The sequence below is a fragment of the Pongo abelii genome, chromosome 6 (genome assembly GCF_028885655.2).
Source record: "Pongo abelii isolate AG06213 chromosome 6, NHGRI_mPonAbe1-v2.0_pri, whole genome shotgun sequence".
Lineage (NCBI taxonomy): Eukaryota > Metazoa > Chordata > Mammalia > Primates > Hominidae > Pongo > Pongo abelii.
In genome coordinates, this window is record NC_071991.2 from 40,499,651 (window position 1) to 40,515,155 (window position 15,505).

The following is a 15,505-nucleotide window of genomic DNA, read 5'->3' on the forward strand; positions in this document are numbered from 1 at the left end:
TTGAAAATGTCCATAGTGTTGAGGTTGAGGACTCTGCTGTGGGGCAACAGTAGGAGAAGGGGTGCTAATAGTCAGGTGGTGGACGGCAGGGAATTACAGGTACATCAGTTAGGAGTGTATACAACTGCAAGTAAGAGACCACCAGATGGCAGGAACAGTGGGAACAGAATGGTTTATCTTTTTCATGTGTCAAGATAAGTGGTGCTAAAGTCAGGCGTGGTGGCCCTCACTTATAATCCCAGCAATTCAGGAGGCTGAAGAGCGAGGATCACTTGAGGCCAGGAGTTCAAGACCAGCCTGGGCAACACAGTGAAATGCCATCTCTAAAAATAAAAATTAAAAAAATTAGCCAGGGGCTGGGTGCAGTGGCTCACGCCTGTAATCCCAGCACTTTGGGAGGCTAAGGCGGGTGTATCACCTGAGGTCAGGAGTTTGAGACCAGCCTGGCCAACATGGTGAAACCCTGTCTCTACTAAAAATACAAAATTAGCCGGGCGTGGTGGCGCACCTGTAATCCTAGTTACTCAGGAGGCTGAGGCAAGAGAATCACTTAGAACTGGGGAGGCGGAAGTTGCAGTGAGCTGAGATCATGCCATTGCACTCCAGCCTGAGCGACAGATCAAGACCCTGTCAAGGAAAGGAAAGGAAAGGAGAGCAGAGGGGAGGGGAGGGGAGGGGGGAAGCGGGGAGGAGAAGGAGGGAGGGGGAAGATTAGCCAGGCATGGTGATAAGCACCTGTAGTCCCTCCTAGCTACTCCGAAGGCTACGGTGGGAGAACTGCTTGAGCCTGGGAGGTCAAGACTGCAGTTAGCGATGATCGTGTCACTGCACTCCAGCCTGGGTGACAAGTGAGACCCTGTCTCAAAAAGAAAAAAGACAGGAAGAAAGAAAGAAGAAAAGAAAGAAAGAGAAAGAAAGAAAGGAAAGAAAGAAAGAAAAAAAGAGAAAAGAAAGAAAAAGAAAGAGAAAGGAAGGAAGGGAAGGAAGGAAGGAAATGCATCTGATTTTTGTGTATTGATTTTGTATCCTATAATTTTGCCAAGTTCATTTATTAGTTCTAGTAATTTTTTTTATTAAAAAAAATTTTTGAGATAGGGTCTCACCCTGTTGTCTAGGCTGGAGTGCAGTGGCACGGTTATAGCTCACTGCAGCCTCCATTGCCAGGACTCAAACAATCCTCCTGCCTCAGCCTCCTGAATAGCTGGGACTACAGGCATGCCAGCATGCCCGGCTAATTATTTTATTTTTTGTAGAGATGGGGTCTCACGTTGTTGCCCAGGCTGGTCTTGAACTCCTGGGCTCAAGTGATTGTCCTGCCTCAGTTTCCCAAAGTGCTGGGATTATAGGCATGCTCCACCACACTCAGACAAGTTATAATACATTTTCAGTGGAGTATTTACTGTTTTAGAATATAAAATCTATCTGCAAATAGAGATAAGTTTAATTTTTTTCTAATTTGGACACTCTTTTCCTTCCTTCCTCCCCTTCCCCTTTCCCTTCCCCTTCCCTTTTCCCTCCCTCCCTCTCTCCCTCTCTTTGTCTCTCTCTCTTTCTCTCTTCTCTTTTCTTTTCATTTCATTTTTGCCAAATTGCTCTGGTTAGAACTTTTAATACTATGTTGAATAGAAGTGGTGAAAGTATCTTATTCCTAGACACTTTTCAAAAGAAGACATACATGCAACCAACAAACATTTGAAAAAAAACTCAATATCACTGATCATTAAAGAAACAGAAATCAAAACCACAATGAGATACCATCTCACATCAGCCAGAATGGCTATTATTAAAAAGTAAAAAAAAGAAAAAATAACATGCTGGCAAGGTTGTAGAGAAAAGGGAACACTGGTACAGTGTTGGTGGGAGTGTAAATTAGGTCAACCACTGTGGAAAGCAGCATGGCAATTCCTCAGACACCTAAAGGCAGAACTACCATTCCACCCAGCAATCCCATTACTGGGTATATACCCAAAGGAATGTAAGTTGTTCTACCATAAAGACACATACACACGTCTGTTCATTGCAGCACTATTCACAATAGTAAAGACATGGAATCAACCTAAATGCCCATCAATGACAGATTGGATAAAGAAAATGTGGTACATATATGCCATGGAATACTATGCAGCCATAAAAAAGACATGTGATTATGTCCTTTGCAGGAACATGGATGGAGCTGGAGGCCATCATCCTTAGCAAACTAACGCAGGAACAGAAAACCAAATACCACATATTCTCACTTATATTCTCTCACTAAATGATGAGAACACATGGGCACTAAGAGGGGAACGACAGATGCTGGAGCCCAGTGGAGGGTGGGAGGAGGGAGAGGAGCAGGAAAAATAACTATTGGGTACTAGGCTTAGTACCTGGGCGAAAAAATAATCTGTACAACAAACCCCCACGACACAAGTTTACCTATATAACAAACCTGCATGTGTACAACTTAACGTAAAATAAAAGTTAAAAAACAAGACCAGGCATGGTAGCTCATGCCTGTAATCCCAGCCCTTTGGGAGGCCGAGGTGGGCAGATCACTTGAGGTCAGGAGTTTGAGACCAGCCTGGCCAATGTGGTGAAACCCTGTCTCTATCAAAAAAAAAAAAAAAAAAGCCAGGTGTGGTGGCCCTTGCCTGTAATCCCAGCTACTCGGGAGGCTGAGGCAGGAGAATTGCTTGAACTTGGGAGGCAGAGGTTGCAGTAGGCCGAGATCGCTCCACTGCACTCCAGTTTGGATGACAGAGCGAGACTCTGTCTCAAAAAAAAAAAAAAAAAAAAGTTAAAAAAACAAAACATCAGACACCACATGGCAGGATCCAGGATCCAATCAGCTCAAGCTCTGGCATCACCCCATGGCAGGATCCAGTCAGATATTACCTTCCAGCATCACCTCATTGTGAGATCCAATTAGATCATGCCTCATTACCCTATGCTTATAAAACCCAACCCAACCCCTAGCTCAGAAAGAGATTGAGCATTCCCTCCTTCCTTGCCAGTTGACTTTAAATAAAGCTTTTCTTATCTCAAAATATAAAAAAGAAAGTATCTCCGCTGGGCATGGTGTGCTCATGCCTGTAATCCCAGCACTTTGAGAGGCAGAAGTGGGCAGATCAACTGAGGTCAGGAGTTCAAGACCAGCCTGGCCAACATAGCAAAACCCCGTCTCTACTAAAAATACAAAAATTAGCCACGTGTGGTACCTGGCTAATTTCCACGCCCGGCTAATTTTTGCATTTTTAGTAGAGACGGGGTTTTGCCATGTTGGTTAGGCTGGTCTTGAACTTCTGACCTTGTGATCCACCCACCTCAGCTTCCCAAAGTACTGGCATTACAGGCGTGAGCCACCACCCCCAGCCCTCTTGTTCCTGATCTTAGAGGAAAAACCTTCAGTCTTTCATCATTGAAAAAAAAATTATTTTTCGAGACAGAGTCTTCCTCTGTTTTCCAGGTTGGAGCGCAGTGATGTAATCGTGGTTCACAGCAGCCTCAAACTCCTGGGCTCAAGTGATCCTCCTGTCTCAGCCTCCTGAGTAACTAGGACTACAGGCATGCACCACCGCACCAAAATTTTTTTTGGTAGGGTCTTGCTTTGACCTTCCTTTGACCTTGCTTTGACCCTTGATTTGACCTTGCTTTGACAGGGTCTTGCAATGTTGCCCAGGCTTCTCTTGAACTCCTGGGCTCCAGTGATTCTCCCACGTTGGCCTCCCAAAGCAGTGGCATTATGAGCATGAATCATTGAGCCTGCCAGCCTTCTGTCACTGAGGATGATGTAAACTGTGGGGGTTTTTTGTTGTTTTTGTTTTTGAGACGAAATCTCACTCTGTCGCCCAGGCTGGAGTGCAATGGCACAATCTCAGCTGACTGCAACCTCTGCCTCCTGATTTCAAGTGATTCTCCTGTCTCAGCCTCCTGAGTAGATGGGATTACAGGCGTGTGCAACCACGCCTGGCTAATTTTTTGTATTTTTAGTAGAGATGGGGTATCACCATGTTGGCCAGGCTGGTCTCTTAACTCCTGACCTCAAGTGATCTACCTGCCTCAGCCTCCCAAAGTGCTGAGATTACAGGCATGAGCCACCACACCTGGACATTTTTTTCATACATGGCCTTTATCATGTTGAGAGAGTTATCTGTATTCCTTGTTTTCTGAGTGGTTTTATTATGAAAGGATGTCGGATATTGTCAGATGTCTTTTCTGCATCAGTTGAGAGAATCATGTGATTTTTTCCCTTCATCCTGTTAATCTGGTATAGTTCATTAATTGATTTCCATATATTGAACCATCCTTATATTCCAGTAATAAAGTCTACCTGGTCATGATGTATACTCTTTTTTTTTGTTTGTTTGTTTGTTTTTTGGTTTGTTTTTTTTGGAGTGGGAGTCTTGCTCTGTGGCCCAGGCTGGAGTCCAGTTGCGTGATCTCAGCTCATTGCAACCTCTGCCTCCCAGGTCCAAGTGATTCTTCTGCCTCAGCCTCCTAAGTAGCTGGGACTACAGGCATGCAACACCACAGCCAGCTAGTTTTTGTATTTTTAGTAGAGACGGGGTTTCACCATGTTGGCCAGGCTGGTCTCGAACTCCTGACCTCAAGTGATCTGCCTGCCTCGGCCTCCCAAGTACTGGGATTACAGGCTTGAGCCACCACGCCTGGCCAATGTGTATAATCTTTTTAATATGATGTTCAGCTTGGTTCGCTAGTATTTTTACTCAGTATTCATGAAGGATATTGTATATTTTATTCAATATTTATGAGGTCTGTAGTTTTCTTGTAGTGTCTTTGGTTTTGATATCAGTATACCATAGGATCAGGATACTATGAACATGCCCTCATAGGATAAGTTAGGAAGTGTTCTTTCCTCTTCAATTTAGGGAAGAATTTGAGGAGGATTGATAGTATTACTTTTTCTTTTTCTTTTTCTTTTTTTTTTTTTGGAAACAGAGTTTTGCTCTTGTTGCCCAGGCTGGAGTGCAATGGTGTGATCTTGGCTCACAGCAACCTCTGCCTCCTGGGTTCAAGCGATTCTCCTGCCCCAGCTTCCTGAGTAGCTGGGATTACAGGCATGTGCCACCATGCCCAGCTAATTTTGTATTTTTAGTAGAGATGGGGTTTCTCCATGTTGGTCAGGCTGGTTTCGAATTCCGACCTCAGGTGATCCGCCTGCCTCGGCCTACTAAAGTGCTGGGATTACAGGCGTTGAGCCAGCATGCCCAGCTGATATTAATTCTGCTTTAAATATTTGCTAGAATTCGCCAGTAAAGTCATCTGATCCTGGGCTTTTCTTTTGGGGGAGTTTAAAAATTACTGATTCAATTTCCTTACTAGTTATATGTCTATTTAGATATTCTGCTTCTTCATGAATCAGTTTTGGTATGCAATGTCTAGCAATTTGTCCATTTCTTCTAGATTATCGTTTGTTATACATTCATTTATAGTATTATCTTGTATTTTTTATTTCTGTAAAATTGTAAAGTTCCCACTTTCATTTGTGATTTTGGTAATATGAGTCTTTTCTTTTTTTTAGTCACTTTACCTAAAGGTTTGTCAATTTTGTTGATTTTTTCTTTTAAAATTTATTTTTCTGTATTATTTTATTTGTATTATAGATTGCTCCTTCAGAATATTTTTTTCAAGAAATCAACTTTTTGTTTCATAGCTGTTCTCTATAGTTTTCTATTCCCTATTTCACTTATCTCAGTTGTAGTCTTTATTATTTTTAAAAATTCTAGCTTTGAGTTTAGTTTTTCTAGCTCCTTAAGGTGTGCAGTTAGAAAATTTCAAATCTTTCTTCTTCTCTTTTCCTCCCCCTCCTCCTTCTTCCCCCTCCTCCTTCTTTCTCCTCCCCCTTCCTCCTCCTCCCCCTCCTCCTGTTGGGGTGATCAGACCCAACACCAGGTCGTGGGGGTGACAAAGTCCGGCGGAGTCAAAGGATTGAGACAAAGACAGTTTGAGAGATAAAGGTGGGACACCAAGGGGCCATCGTGATCATGGAGGCTACGAAGGCCCCGAGCTCCGGCAGCCCACGGTATTTATTGGTAATCCAACAAAGAAACAGGTGGTGAGGCATGTTCTCACTCATAGGTGGGAATTGAACAATGAGAACACTTGGACACAGGAAGGAGAACATCACACACCAGGGCCTGTTGTGGGGTTGGGGGAGGGATAGCATTAGGAGATATACCTAATGTAAATGATGAGTTAATGGGTGCAGCACACCAACATGGCACATGTATACATATGTAACAAACTTGCACGTTGTGCACATGTACCGTAGAACTTAACGTATAAACAAAAAAAAAGAAACAGGTGGTGAGAATGTGGAGGTCAAAAGGGCAGGCGCATGATCTACAGCTGTGACGGTTTAGCATTTATATGGAACATATTCTGCTACTTGAGATAATGGGAATAGGAGCCTAGGAGGGCTAGAAGCAAGGAGCCAGCAAGTCTAGACACATTCCAGAGGACATTATGCAAGTCCTGCCTCAGTTTCCCTCCCAACACTCAGTTTTTTCCCAACATCCTCCTCCTCCTTCTTTTTTTCTTTTTCTTCCTCTTCCTCTCTTTCCTCCTCTCTTTTTTGTAGAGATGCGGTTTTGCTATGTTAATCCAGGTTGGTCTTGAACTCCTGGCCTAATATGATTCTCCTGCCATGGACTCCCAAAGTGTTGAGATTACAGGCATGAGCCACCACACCTGGCCCTTTCTTTAAAAAAAAAAAAAATTTTTTTAATTTTAAAAAATTTTTTTGAGACAAGGTCTTGCTCTGTTGCCCAAGCTGGAGTGCAGTGCTGTAATCTCAGCTCACCGTAGCCTCGACCTCTTGGGCTCGAGTGATTCTCATCCCTCAGCCTCCCAAGTTACTGGGACTACAGGCAAGTGCCACCATGCCCGGCTAATTTTTACTATCTTTCTTGTAGAGACAGGGTTTAACCATGTTGCCCGAGCTGGTCTCCCTCAATCCTGCCCCCTTGGCCTCCCAAAGCACTGGGACTACAGGCATGAGCCACCGCGCCAGGGTGCTTTCTTCTTTTTTTATTGTGTTTATGGCTAAAAATTTTCCTCTTGGTACAGCTTTGCTGCATCCCATAAGTTTTGGTATGTTGTGTTTTCATTTTCATTTGTCTCAAGGTATTTTTATATTTCCTTTGTGATTTGTGCTTTGATCCATTGGTTGTTAAGCATGTGTTGTTTAATTTCCAAATATCATGAATTTTCAGGGTTTTTTTTTCCTGTAATTTATTTACTTTTTTTTTTTTTTTTTTGAGCCAGGATGGAGTGCAGTGGTGTGATCGTGGCTCACTGAAGCACTGATCTCCTGGGTTCAAGCAGTTCTTTCACCTCAGCCTTCTGAGTACTGAGTAGCTGGTACCACAGGTGTGTGCCACCATGCCTGGCTAATTTTTTTTTTTTTGAAACAGGGTCTCACTCTGTGGCCCAGGCTAGAGTGCAGTGATGCGATCATGGCTCACTGCAGCCTTGATCTCCTAGGTTCAGGTGATCCTCCCACCTCAGCCTCCTGGGAAGCTGGGACTACAGGTGCACACCACTACACCGGCTAATTTTTTGTATTTTTAGTAGGGATGGGATTTCACCATATTGCCCAGGAAGTTCTGAACTCTTGGACTCAAGCAGTTCGTTTCCCTCAGCCTCCTAAAGTATTGGGATTACAGGTGTGAGCCACCACACCCAACTTATTTTTATTTTTAGAGATGGGGTTTCTCTATGTTGCCCAGGCTGATCTTGAACTCCTGGGCCCAAGAGATCCTCCCAACTTCTCCTCCCAAAGTGCTGTGATTACAGGTGTGAGTCACCGTGCTTAACCCCTTCTGTTGTCGAGTTCTAGTTTCATTCCACTGTGACTGGAAAATACACTTTCTATGATTTTAATTATTTAAAATATAACAAGGCTTGTTTTGTCGCCTAACATACTGTCTATCCTGAGGAATATTCCATATGCACTTGAAAGAAATGTGTATCCTGCTGTTGTGGAGTGGAATGTTGTATATATACAAGTGTCCAAGTGTTTTATAAATGTTCAAGACTTCTATTTCCTTACTGGTCTTCTGTCTAGTTGTTCCATCAATTATTGAAAATGGAGTATTGAAGTCTCCAACTACTTATTGTTGCATTGTCTATTTCTCCTTTCAATGATGTAATGTTTGCTTTACATATTTTAAGGTCACATTGTTTGGTGCATATATATTATTACATATTCTTGATGAATTGACCCTTTTAGTAATGTATAATGTCATTTTTGTCTTTTGTAACAATTCTTTATTTAAGTTCTATTTTGTGGTCAGGTGCAGTGGCTCATGCCTGTAATCCCAGCACTTTGGGAAGCCGAGGTGGGCAGATCACTTGAGGTCAGGAGTTCAAGACCAGTCTGTCCAACATGGCAAAACCCCATCTCTACTAAAACTACAAAAAATTAGCTGGGTGTGGTGGCACACACCTGTAATCCCAGCTACTTGGGAGGCTGAGGCACAAGAATAGCTTGAACCCGGGAGACAGAGGTTGCAGTGAGCCAAGATTGCGGCACTGCATTCCAGCCTGGACAACAGTGAGACCCTCTCTCCAAAAATAAATAAAATAAAATAAAATAAAATAAAAATTCTATTTTGTCAGATATTAGTGTAGCAACTCCAGCTCTCTTTTGGTGACTATTTGCGTGGAATATCTTTTTGTATTCTTTTATTTTCAACCTATTTGTGTCCTCAGATCTAAAGTGAGTGTCTTAGACATCACATAGTTGGATCCTATCTCTAAAACAATGTATTCTGCATTCTCCAACTTTGACTACAGAGTTGAATCCATTTAAATTTGAAGTAATTACTGATAAGGATTTATGCCATTTTACCTTTTCTTTTCTGTATGTCTCATAGATTTTTGTCTTTCATTTTCTTCATTATTGACTTCTGTATTTATTTATTTATTTGCTTTTTGTTTTATTTATTAATTTTTTGTAGAGACAGAATCTCACTATGTTGCCCAGGCTGGTCTTGAACTCCTGGCCTCAAATGATCCTCCTGCCTCAGCCTCCCAAAGTGCTGGGATTATAGGCATGAGTCACCTTGCTTGGCTGGGTTTTTAAAATTTTTTTTGTAGTGACACATTTTGATTCTCTTTTCATTTCCTTTTGCATATATTCTATGTATTATTCTTTGTTGTCACCCTGGGGATTACAAATAAAATCCTAGAGTTATAAAAATCTAATTTGAATTGATACCGACTTAACAGCATACAAAACTCTACTCCTTTACAGCTTTGTCCCTGCTTTAGGTTATTGGTGTCAAAAATTCCATCTTTACACATTGTTTGCTCAAAAATGTAGAATTATGTTTTTTTTGGCTGGGTGTGGTGGTTCACACATGCAATCTCAGTGCTTTGGCAGGTTGAGGTGGGAAGATTGCTCGAGGCCAGGAGTTTGAGACCAGCCTGGGCAACATAACAAGATCCCAGCTTTACAAAAAAGGGAAATAGAAAGAGTGACTTGGCAGGCATGGTGGCTCAGACCTGTAATGCCAGTACTTTGAAAGTCTGAGGTGGGAGAATTGCTTGCCTCCAGGAGTTTGAGACCAGCCTGGGCAACACAGTGAGACCCCATCTCTACAAAAAATACAAAATTTTGCCAAGCGTGGTGGCATGTGCCTGTAATGGGATTCCAGCTATTTGGGAGGCTGAAATGGGAGGATCAATTGAGCCCAGAGGTCGAGGCTGCAGTGAGCTGTGATTGCACTAATGCACTCCAGTCTGTCTCAAAACAAACAAAAAATAACCCCCCAAAAAACCCCAAAGTTATAATAATTCTGGCTTTTATATTTACCCATGTAAATACCTTTATTGGGGATTTTTATTTCTTCAAACATCTTTGAGTTACTGTCTAGCATCCTTTAATTTCAACCTGAAAGAGTCCCCTTAGCATTTCTTGTAAGGCAGGTCTAGTGGTAATGAACTCTCTCAGCTATTATGTATCTGAAAATGTCTTAATTTCTCGCATATTTTTGAAGGATAGTTTTGCTGAAATAGGATTTTTGGTTGATAATTTTGTTTGTTTCAGCACTTTAAATATATCATGCTCACTGCCTTTTGACCTTCAACGTTTCTTATGAGTAATCAGCTGATAATCTTATTGAGGACACCTTGTATGTGATGAGTCACTTTTCTCTTGTTTTCAATATTCTTAGTATTTGCCTTTCAACTATTTGATTATAATATGGCTCAATATAAGTCTCTTTGTATTTATATTCCTTGGCGTTTATTGGATTTTTCAGATATTTAATATTCATGTCTTTCATCAAATTTGGAAAGTTTTAGGCCATTATTTCTTCAAATAATCTGTCTCATTCTCTGTTTCTTCTCCTTATTGAACTTCCATAACACCCATGTTTATTTTGTTTCATGGTGTTACCATAAGTAGCAGTCTCCGTTCACTTTTCCTCACTCTTTTTCATGTCTGTTCTCAGACCTGATGATTTCAATTGTCCTACCTTCAGGTTCACAGATTCTTTCTTCTGCTTTCTCAAATCTGCTCTTGAGCCCCTCTAGTGAAGTTTTTTTATTTCAGTTATTATCCTTTTCAGGTCCAGAATTCTGTGTGGTTCCTTTTTATAATTTCTCTTTATTGATAACCTCATTTTGTTCATGCATAGTTTTCCTAATTTACTTTAGACCTCATCCATTTTTGCTCTTAGTTCTTTAAGATAGCTATTTTAAAGTTTTCTGTCTAATGAGTCTAATGTTGGGCTGCCGTGGACACAGTTTTTGTCAACTTCTTTTTTTTTTTCCTTTGAATAGGCCATCTTTTCCCATTTCTTTTTCTGACTTGTGATTTTGCTGTTGCTGTTGAAAACTGGACATTTGACTATTATAATGTGATAAGTCTGGAAATCAGATTCTCTCTCTTCCTCAGCATTTTTTTTTAATTGCTGAAGGCTGTAGTAATGTTTGTTTTTATACTTTCCCAAGCTATTTTTGCAAAGACTATTCATTGTTTTTTTGAGGTCACCAAAGTGTCTGTTTCTTCAGCTTATGTTTAGCCAGTGTTTTGACAGAGATTTCCTTGAATGCCAGGAGCTAAAAAACTACAACACCAACACACACACACACACACGTACACACACAAGCATACCTCTCCCATCTTTTGCAAATTGGGGTTGGGACTCTTTTAACACTGAGCTAGGCTTGTTCTGAGCCTAGGATCAGCCTGTGACAAAAGTTTCAGCGCTTTTCTGAACATGTGTTTTGCCCTGTACATGCATGTGGCATTCTCAATTTCCATATACATAGCCGTTTTATTTTTATTTGAGTTGGATCTCACTCTGTCGTCTAGGCTGGTGTGCAGTGACATGATCATGGCTCACTGCAGCCTCGAACTCCTGGGCTCAGGTGATCTTCTTGTTTCTGTTTCCCGAGTGGCTGGGACTACAGGAATGCACCACCATGCCCAGCTAAGTTTCCCTTCCCTTTTCTCCGCTCCCCTTCCTTTCCCTTCCTCCTTCTTTCTTTTCTCTTTCTTTCCTTCTTTTCTTTCTTCTTTCTTTCTCTCTCTCTTTCTCTCCTTTCTTTCTTTCCCTTTCTTTCTTTTTCTTTCTTTCTTTCTCTCTCTCTCCTCCCTCCCTCCCTTCCTTCCTTTCCTTTTTTTTTGCTTTTTTCTTTCCTTTTTTTCTTTCTTCTTTCTTTCTTTCTTTCTTTCTTTCTTTCTTTTCTCTTTCTCTCTCTCTCTCTCCTCCCTCCCACCCTCCCTTCCTTCCTTCCTTTCCTTTTTCCTTTTGCTTTTTTCTTTCCTCTTCTTTCTTTCTTTCTCTTTTTCTCTTTCTTTTTCTTTCTCTCTCTCTCTTTCCTTCTCTCCCTCCCTCCTTCCCTTCCCCCTCCCTCCCTTTCTTTCCCCCTTCCCCTCCCTTCCCTTCCCTTCCCTCCCCTACCCTCCCCTCCCCTCTCTTCCCCTCCCCTCTCATCCCCTCCCCTCCCCTCCCCATCCTGTCCTGTATGAACATAGCTCACAGCAGCCTCAACCTTGAGGGCTCAAGTGATCTTCCTGTGTCTCTCCCAAGTAGCTGGGACAGCAGGTGCCTAACCCCCGTCAAATTATTTGTTTTTTTTCTGCTCGTCCTCTGTGGGTTGGACCCACTGCCTAACTAGTCCCAATGAGATGAACTGGGTACCTCAGTTGGAAATGCAGAAATCACCCACCTTCTGCACTGGTCTCACTGGAAGCTGCAGATGGGAACTGTTCCTATTCGGCCATCTTGGCCCCTTCCAATTATTTATTTTTTTGTAGAGACAGGGTCTCATCATGTTTCCCAGGCTGGTTTCAAACTCTTGGGATCAGGGCAGGATCTTCCCACCTCAACCTCCCAAATTGCTGAGATTACAGGTGTGAGCCACCATGCCCAGCCTGCTCTTCTATTTTGTTGTAGAGACAGGCTCTCACTATCTTGGCCAGGCTTGTCTCAAACTCCTGGCCTCAAGCAGTCCTCTTGCCTTGGTCTTCCAAACTGCTGTGATTACAGGTATGAGCCACTGCACCTGGTGGCTTCTTCTTTTTTTTTTTTTTTGAGTCAACGTCCAGCCTGGAGTGCAGTGCTGGGGTATGGCTCACTGCAGCCTCAAACCCCTAAACTCAGATGATCCTCCCACTTCAGCCTCCCAAATAGCTGGGACTACCCCTCTCGGGACCTTCTCAGAGTAGCCACATTTCAGGTGTGTCTTATGATTCTAACATCAAACTTATAATATCAATCTTACTAATACCAATAGAAAGTGGAAAATGAGGTATTATCTGGCAGTCATTAAATTAGTAAGGTCTAATGACAAACATAATACACGATGAAGTTGAGACTGAGGGAAGATGGTGCCTTTGCGAGTTGCCCATGTCAGTGGTAAGAGTCACAGCCCTTGGGAAATCACTGAGTCTTCATTACCCAAGACTGGGATCAACCCTTCACCAAATTCCAATAACTGAGAATCTGATAATCACCCAATAAATCCTAGATTAGCCTGAGGAAAGAAATGAGCTGTCCACGTAAGAGTTGTAAACATTGGGCTGGGGCTGGTGGCTCACGCCTGTAATCCCAGCACTTTGGGAGGCCGAGGCAGGTGGATCACGAGATCAGGAGATCGAGACCATCCTGGCCAACATGGTGAAACCCTGTCTCTACTAAAAATACAAAAATTAACCAGGCACGGTGGCACATGCTTGTAGTCCTAGCTACTCGGGAGGCTGAGGCAGGAGAATCGTTTGAACCCAGGAGGCGGAAGTTGCAGTGAGCCGAGATTGCGCCACTGCACTCCAGCCTGGCAACAGAGTGGGACTCTGTCTCAAAAAAAAAAAAAAAAAGGATGGTAAACATTGTACTCTGACTCACAAATCTCATCCCGGGGAACTTGTTCTAAGGAAATAAATTCAAAAAAAGAGGAAACATTGTTAGGTGCAAAGAAGTCAACCAGAAACTTATTTATCAAAAATGAACTATTGGGAACCGGCTCGACAGTCAGCACCAGAAGAGGAGAAGATCCATGCGTTCTGTGGACCATAACCTAGTCACAGACGTGCTGATCAGAGATTGAAGGCAACAGGGAGGATTTATGTGAAAAGTCAAGAGAAAAAGCAGGATGCATGTACATATCATATGGTCACAGCTCAGCACGTGTGTCCAGAGGCACCAGCAGCTGGGTTGGGAGATTGGGTGTGAAATTTTCACTGTCATTCCGAGCCGGATTGTGCCACTGTTACACTGCATGTGTTTCACAAATGACCCCAGGAGACCACATAGCTGGACTCTATCTGTCTGTGGTGCTAGGCTGGGCACAGCTGGGCTCTAGGGGCTTAGCCTAGGCAGCCCCCACAGGAACAAACATATGAAAGGCAGGGTGGGCCTTTCATATGTTTGTTCTGACACTCACAGCTCCGTGCATGCCAACAGTGTCTTCTTGCCGCAAGTGCCCATGGCCCTGCCTAAGGCCCTTTGACACTGAATGTGCCCGCCACGTGCTGGGGCTAAAGCTTCCAGGAATGTCCTCTACCAGTGACAGATGAACGTGGTGGAAAGCTGTCTGTGTCCTTATTCCTTGGAGGGGACCTTCTTGGGCACGTCCCCACCAGCTCCTGGAGGTCCCTGGGGGCAGGAGCAAGCTCTTGGATGCACTCTGGTCAGCTTCCTTCCATCCCCTGTCTCATTCCCCATTCACCGACTGCTGTCATCTGGGATCATCTCCCCAATAAACTCTTTGCACTGGGATCCTTGTTTCAGGATCTGTTTCTGGAGGAACTAGATGACAACACCAGGAACAGAGGACCTAGAGAGGCAGCTTCATGGGTGGTGGGGTCTCCACCTCTGCCGGCCAGGGACTTGGGAGCAGTGCTGAGAAGGTGCTGGATGGTGCTGTCACTCACAGGGGCAGGCCCTTGGCTGCTAACTGTCTTTCCTCTCCACTATGGCTGGCTTGAGGACTTAGGGGTCAGCCTGACCCTGCCTTGGTCCCCTTCCTCTCAGCCTCTTTCTCCTGCATGAGGCTGGGTGGCTCCCCTGTGAATCAGGCAGGGGTCCACAGAACACTAGAGACAGGTCCCTCCCTGCAGCTATCTCCAGTAGATGGCCACGCAGGAGATGTTCCCAACAAGCTGCCCTTATCTGCAGCTCAACTTTGGTAATGGGGGCCAAGGTCATGGCCCATCCTGGTGATAGTGAGAACCCAAGGTAGGCTTTGAAGATTCCTATCAGGAGGGAGCAGAAAGTGTGTACCACACCCCTGGGCCCAGGTGGAGCAGGGCTGCTGCTCAAGGCTCCCGGCCACAGTCTGTCCCTTGCTAGGGGTGACTGGTGGGACAGGCCTGGGCAAGGGACAAGAGGGAGAAGGTCGGGGGGAAGGGGGGATGAAGAGCAAAGTGAGCAAAGGAGAGTCTTCCACTATCTGGGGTCTCTGTCAACTGTCAGGCCCTAGAGTGAGCTGTTCTTTCCCTTTGCTTCCTGGAGGAGGGGACTTTTGTCACTGCTTCACTCCACCCTGACTGCCCCTCCGTTATCAGGCTGTTAATATTAATTAACAACAGTTGCTAGGGATGACAGTGCAGAGGGTGCCTCTGAGCCTATTGCTGGCCCTGGTCCCAAGAGGGGGTAGGGCAGAGCTGGGGTCTGAGGCTGAGCCAGGGAGGGTGCGGAGGTTCCTCAGCCATGCTGAGCTCCTGAGGCCGGATCCCAGCCAGTGCCTGGTCACATCTGTGCCTCCAGGCCCTGGCACCAACTCCAGCAGAGTTAGGGGCTAATAGCATGGTCTCTCCCCTAGCTGACTCAGCCCTCTGGCTTCGGTCGCTTTGGGAAGTGAGTGGAGACCCTAGCACCTGCGTGATGAGGCTCATCTAAAGCGGGGGCCTGTGGACTGGGGCCAAACAATGGGAGTGGTGGATCATTAACCAGCAGGGCTCAGCCTCATTGGTCCCTAACCCAGTCAGGCCAGGGTTGTCATTGAAAGGGAGGAGGCTGCCTTAATGTGTGTTCAGCCCTTGGCTGTT

General features: G+C 44.1%; 1 protein-coding gene across 1 annotated transcript in view; it reads right to left on the reverse strand.

The window, feature by feature from the left end:
- OGDH (oxoglutarate dehydrogenase) overlaps positions 1 to 15,505 on the reverse strand; it is a 481,925-nt gene that overhangs the window by 149,047 nt on the left and 317,373 nt on the right. The gene's annotated exons all lie outside the window — the stretch shown is intronic.